The sequence below is a fragment of the Palaemon carinicauda genome, unplaced genomic scaffold (genome assembly GCF_036898095.1).
Source record: "Palaemon carinicauda isolate YSFRI2023 unplaced genomic scaffold, ASM3689809v2 scaffold122, whole genome shotgun sequence".
In the NCBI taxonomy this organism is placed as follows: Eukaryota; Metazoa; Arthropoda; class Malacostraca; order Decapoda; family Palaemonidae; genus Palaemon; species Palaemon carinicauda.
This window is the reverse complement of record NW_027168727.1, coordinates 132501-140000: the sequence shown is the minus strand read 5'-3', so window position 1 is coordinate 140000 and position 7500 is coordinate 132501. Positions and strand designations below refer to the sequence as shown.

General features: G+C 33.1%; 1 pseudogene; it reads right to left on the bottom strand.

Moving 5' to 3' along the window:
• The window catches only part of LOC137635428 (uncharacterized), a 15945-nt pseudogene that overhangs the window by 7345 nt on the left and 1100 nt on the right, over positions 1 to 7500 (bottom strand).

The window sequence follows — 7500 nt, the reverse complement described above, 5'->3', positions numbered from 1 at the left end:
AACCGGTGACTCGATATTTAAAGCCAGTGTGCGGACATAAGACTTTTTAGCAATGCTCATGTTTCTAGATTCTGCACTACTTGTATCTTTTGTTGTTGCTTACGTTTTCCCTCCTGATCTTTTCTCTACTGCTTGGTATTTGTGAAGGGTCAAATGATCGTTTTATCCTTTTGTCATAGAGGTTAGTATAGGAAGCAAATGATTTTTTACTGGTCTTAAGAAATGGATGGTTTTGCAAGTGATAACCTTCTCCGTAATAATTAAATTTCTCCTTTTCACTGTCTCTGTCGTGGCCTGAGTGAAGATTTGGAGCTTGTCCGTCAGACAAATACAAGGTTTTACTAGCTTCTACTTTGTTAGTTAATTCTGGTTTAACAAAGACCTTATTCCCACTTATTTGTATTCTTTAAACCCTGTAGTGATAAGCCTTCAGCATAGTCATTAAAAGAACCTTTCCTGTTCTGAAATCTGGGATATTTGTTAGCAGACACAAACTGGTCCATTTCTGGTTGTTGATCTTCTAAAGAATTTTTTAATGTTTTATAACTATATTGATTTTTACGTGGTAAAAATTTATGTTTTTGTTTAAAAATTTGAGCCCTAGGTTCAGGTTGAGATTTGGATTCTGAATCTTCATCTTCATAATAATAATAAAGGTCATCAAATGTACTTGAACTTGTGCTATCATTATTTTCACCAGAGTAGGACGTTTTCATACCATTGCTGTCTTGTAAGTCATACTTGCCTCCTTTAGAGGGAATAGTACCTGTCACTTGAACACTACTATGGAAATTGGACAGAGAGGCTTGACTAGTTTTATATTTCTGAGATGCTGTACCTTTGTGTGTCACACTGTTAACAGTGTCGAGATTTTCGGATTCCATTGATTGCCTTCTCTGAAGAACTATCCCCCACAGATGTAATTTGACTTTGTACAAGTTCTTCTGGTTTTTTTTCTTCATATGGGACTGAAGGTATTGTTGCCTTATTAGCACCAACTATGTTTGAGGTAGTCTTAATGTTCTTTGTGGTACTGTCTGTTGCAATGGATGTTGATTCTGATTTTTTTACAGACGGGGTTGGTAGCTTTGTTGAAACCTTTCCTTTGTCATGTGTTGTGTGTTTGGAGGACTGCGAACTATTCACGACATTTTCTGTCCCTTTTGGAGTAGTTAATGATATACTTGAATTTCCATTGGATTGTTAGTCTTTGTTGTGAGTGGTGTATCATTCTCTTTTGCAGTGAAGTTGATGTTGCTTTCTGTGTGTGGTACAGTAATGCCGCTCAGCACTGAAGTAGTTGCAAGCAAGGAAAATCCAGAATCAATGTCAGGTGGAACAGGCGGCTTTGCTACCACAGCAGACACACTGGAGGAAGATGAGCAAGAGTTTCCTGCAGAATAAGCAGGCACGAGAAGCACGGAAGCTGTGTAGAAGACAGAACCTGTTAACGTCAACACCAGCAGCATCAAACGTCTTGCAGCCCACTGTGGGTCCTTTTCATTGCTGATAAGCAACCATGAATACCAACACTTCCCACAAGCGTTATGACTGCCATCACTACTCCTACATCTGAAATGTGAAATCTTATTAAACTGGCGTTGCAGCTCAAAAGGTCAAATCAAACAAGGATCTTTCCTCTTTTAATGAGGATATCAGAGTTGTTAATGAAATGTATATACATGGTAGTATGATTTCATATAATTTATTTCTCTTCTTCAACAGTGTGAAACGAAAATCGTTATTGATAAGGGAAGAGCAAAACATGTTTTTTTTATAGATAAACTGAGAGAGAGAGAGAGAGAGAGAGGAGAGAGAGAGAGAGAGAGAGAGAGAGGAGAGGAGAGAGAGAGAGAGAGAGATGAGAGAGAGAATCTATGCTATCAAAAATTATAATACAATCAGATTGTGTGCTAGAAAAGACCGAAGAATATCTCATGTTAAACCTTAATATTATTAGTTAGAAATATATAAAGCAAATGAGTGGAAGGAAGAACCATAAAATTTTGACATACTTTGAGCAGAAAGGTTCGTAGATTTCAGGATAACTGGGGCCCAGAGCAAGACCATCGCTTGAGACCCCGTCAGCAAGAAAAGAAAGGTATTGATGCGCCATCCGCCCTTGACTTCCACACTCACGCCCATGACTGGCCGTTGCTGCTGCCGGCGCTGCTTATCTTACTGGCAGCTAATATGCTTCTTTTCAGTCCTCCTTTATGCTCCTTCTTTAGTGTCTCCTCCTTTTAATGCTGGGCATAGCTCTCCTCTTTAAAGGCACCATGTAGATTGTCAGATCTTGAGGGTCTTCTCTACCTTTTCATTTCATAAAGCAATTGAGTTCTTTTATGTTTTTCTGTTTATGTACATTATTAATCTAAGCAAGTATTTAACTCCCTTCTGAAGATTTACGCGTGCATTAGGTTTCCTGAAAAAAACAAAAAAACAAAACAGGTGAATAGTTATAGTTGGATCTGCCTACCCTACTCATGAAAAGTTTTTGACTTTTACATGCACATACACGCACACACATACACACACACACACACACACACACATATATATATTATATATATATGTATGTATATGAGTGTATATATATATATATATATATATATATATATATATATATATATATATATATATATATATATATATATATATATATATATATACATATATCATATTAACCTGAATATTGTTAAAGAAATAACTACAATTAGCTGTCAACATCTAAGATTCTTTATTTTTAGATATTTTTCTTTAAATTACGTAATATATGAAATAACAAATAATTATAATTTATACATATATATTCATGTGTATATATATGTATATATACATATATATATGTATGTATATATATATATACACACATATATATATACACTATATATATATATATATATATATATATATATATATATATATATATATATATATATATATATATATATATATATATATTCACTTATGTATATATTTTAGCGGCAAAGTTTATAATCTGTATTTCTATAGAATACCTAGGAAATAAATGAATATCTTCGGTAAAGTATGTAACAGTAAGAATTCAACACATTTACTGGGTATTCTATAAAACACCAATTACGCTTTCTGTAGTGTGAATCAAGCTAAGAGAAATAGAGAGCTAATTGACTTGTATACTGTTCTATTATTCTACTTACAAAGTGGAAGATTATTTACTTCATTATACTCTTAATGAGTTTTTTTTTTTCTTTTTGCTTCTGTTAATTAATGTACTTATTTCCCATTTGTATGAGGTAAGCACAGTTGTGTAATGGAGCCTTATATTTCTATTATTGGATTCTTACAAAATAACAGGACCATTTCTTCACTGCCATTGGCCCTTCAGAATGGGGGACGAGAGACTACAATGTTGAAGTTGCAGTTAAAAAAAAAAAAAAAAAAAAAAAAAAAAAAAAAAAAAAAAAAAAAAAAAAAAAAACTTGGAAAATATATGAGGTGCTGCAGAAAGAATACAGTTGCCCTACTTGATAAACATTACCAACAGTTGCTGAATGAAAGTTAGTAATGATAAAGCTTCAGCAAAGTAAGTTTTTCGACATTATTGGTTGCTAACAAGTGCGGCATATCATATCGGAAGTGCAGCAGAAAACAAATACTCAATCAGCCATTAAAGGAGGGGTAGTACTATCATTATAGATAGATGTAGCTAATAGTGAACTATTTCATGTACTGTACACGTATCAGTAGGTCATAGAGGTTGAGACCGTATGATCAAGGAACTCGTTCAAGTCTAAGAATATAACTCGCTCAGATATAGAATGATTTCTTCAGCTATTTTTGCCATTTCAACAGAAGCATAAAGATATTAAAAACGGAGTTTGGTGACGCCAATAATTTGCCAGGAATTTAATTTTCGTTGTCAAGTTGAACTAATCAATTTTCAAAGCCCTCCAAATGGGAACAAAAGAATAATTTAGACCACCAGGATCATTTAACAAAGTTTGTACAGTAGTTCTTAGCTCTTCAGACTAAGCGAGCTGATGAGGTAGCTTAAAACTTAATTGATACATTTACTCATAATGGAGCACCATGCATCTTTCAGCCGCACAAACCATATCGCCTCAAGCGTTAAAATTTATTGGCCTCAGCTATTTATTGTTTTTGGGAAACCCACACCTAGTTTTAAAGTCAGAGGGGTTGACCGAGCCAATGAGGACTTGGAAAATATGCTCACTACCTGGATGCAGAATCAAAATACCAATAATTGGATTTAAAATCTATCATTCTGGCATCAAGACGTAACCTTACGAAGCTCTGTTTGACTGCAGAGTAAAGGTTAGATTATGCACATCAGTGCTACACCAAGAAATGTTAGAAAATTGTATTAAGAGAAGAAAATTGGCAACAGCTTGTCATATCGACTGCAAATCTGATGAAAATATCTTGAGAGAGGAAAAAAGTGAAGAACTTAGATTGTTTTAGTAAATAAAATGGGACTATTTGTATAGTATATATATATATATATATATATATATATATATATATATATATATATATACACATTATGTATATGTATATATATGTATAGGTATATATATATATATATATATTATATATATATATATATATATATATATATATATAATATATATATATGTATATATATATATATATATATATATATATATATATATATATATATATATATATATATATATATATATATATATATATATATATATATATCTTTCCTGTGGCGCTCAAGGGGAAAGAGGGAGTAGTTATATCCTGGTGAGGGGGGTAACCCTAGACGTACACTAGGAAACCACTCTCTCCCACAAATTACCGAATCATCAGGTTGTAGTTAGGAAAGGGGGAGGAGGTGGGAAAGGTTGAATCTGCATGCCTGTGCGTTGTGTGCATATCTATCTAAATATACAGTACTGTATAGACGTAATTCTTTTATGGCTCGGGCACTCATAATCAGGTGTTCAAATATTTGTATATAGTAAAGGAGATCTATAACTTAGTCGTTTTATCTTCAACACTGTACACATAAATGTTTGATTCGTAACCGCTTGGGGTCTTTTCCTATCTTCACGATTTTGTCCCTGAACCGTAACGATGTCGACTTCATATGAAATCGCTGGGCCATCGGCAGAAAGTCTGTTCTTTCCAGTTTGGTACAGCCGGTTATGAATTCGGAGAAACTGTGAGCCCTCAAAATATTCCCAAACTCGACTCAAATATATTGGATCAAGTTCAAAGTTCAACCTTGTTTTTATGTTGAATATACCGACATAAGTTATTTTTCCCTGTTAGATCTCCAGGGCTTATAGCTAATAATAATAATAATAATAATAATAATAATAATAATAATAATAATAATAATAATAATAATAATAATAATAATATAAGGCTCTTGCCTCTTCGGAAATACTCACAAATATGGCTTTCATTACCACCATTCAGATGAATGTATTTGCGGATTATTATTTTAAATGAGAAGTTTCACGTTCTTCATCTAGCTCCTTCATTATTCTGGCTATTCTTGTCCTCGGAGTTCTGTTTAACATTGATATTTAACATTTATATTTTCATGCTTATTAAGGAGATGTAATGTTAGAGAGGAATAGCATAGTTCATTCGACAGTTTTCAAAACTGAAAAACAGAAATATTTTACTGTTTACAATTTCCACTAAGATCTCTCTCTCTCTCTCTCTCTCTCTCTCTCTCTCTCTCTCTCTCTCTCTCTCCTCTCTCGTGAGTGTATATGTACGTAAAACATTTAAAATTCTCTGAAGGATTAAGTGGATTTTTGAACAGATCTATAATTACATAATTTACTTTGACACCTTACATTCGCATTTTACTTAAATACTTTTCTTTTCAATATAAACGTATAATAATTCACCTTTCATTATTTTCAAACATTTATTCTCTTTTGCAACAGTATTATTGCTGACCAACACAATTAACCATTTGGATGATTCTCATAATGTCAGCGAAGGGGATGTTGTTATAGATTGAACTAGCTAACCTCAGCTTTTGCTCCTAAAGCAGCCCGTATAGTAGACCTAGTAAAGTTTGGTCTGTTGAACCCCATTATTTGCCGTCAATATTCTTCAATGTATCTAATCATCGAATAACATAATTCCATTTGGTTTATTTTTTTTTTTTCTTTTTGTGATATTCTGATAAACTTCCTAAGTTTAGCTTCAATAGACACTGAACTAAATGCAGAGTGGTCTGCGAAATTATTTGTAAATGGTCACCGAAAAAATTGGTGAGTATCTCAGCTGTTCTTATCATAATAATGTAGGCTATATACTTTGAAGAAATAAGAGACTCTTTTGCAGGTTCAGGAAGGTGTTGAGTGAGAGAGAGAGAGTGAGAGAGAGAGAGAGACGTAGAGGAGAAGAGAGAGAGAGAGAGAGAGAGAGAGAGAGAGAGAGAGAGAGTGAGAATTGTCTGATGTTGCAATCGCTGCACCCGTATAAGATTTTTTAACATATATCATATCTAACGATATTCCCATGAATTCTATTACTGTGACGTGGCCCTTTTGAGCTTAGGTAACACAGATAAAGGAGAGTAATCTGGTACTAATTTATTGATTATTAAGGATTCGATTAAGAAGATTTGATACTGCCAACTCCTTCTCTACAGCAATGTTGAATACTCTTGTCTGATTTAGATATTTATATAGCTATGCTGATTATCTATATCTATATACTCTGTTCTTAATTATACAATATTGTATATATATATATATATATATATATATATATATTTATATATATATATATATATATATATTTATTTAATATATATACAGATGTGTGTGCGTGTGCGCGCGCACAACTCACACGTGCGCACATACAATAGCCTGTATAAACAAAATATTGTACGCTTTAAAACATTCTGTTTCACTTAATAAAAGTACTGAACTGGATTGCAGGGGATTAAAACGCGGTAGGCTACAAAGCTCAGAGTTAATTTTTTTAGATTATTTTTTTAGGGATAATAGTGGATTAAAAGCCATGACAAAGTGTGGAAACTCGAAAACATTTGAAGACTAACCGATATGCTAACTGTATCCTATATCTTTCACTCGTGAAAAGAGATTGTTTCCACCCCATTTGGTTCCATGTTTAGTATTAACCCTTTCACCCCCAAGGACGTACCGGCACGTCCTTGCAAAAAACTTATTTACATGTTTTTGCATATTTCTGATTAACTTTATTGAGAAACTTCAGGCATTTTCCAAAAGAATGAGACCAACCTGACCTCTCTATGACAAAATTAAGGCTGTTTAGAGCAATTTAAAAAAAAAAAAATATAGCAAAATGTGCTTGAAAGTTCAACATACCTTCGGGGTAAAGGTTAACTTCTTACATAAACTGTAAACCTGATATCAGCAAATCAAAAAAGTAATTAGAATGAGATAATTGTTTGCTAGACAGTTTTAATCTCAGTTTACGCTCCCAAATCAAGTAAGAAACCTTCGCATG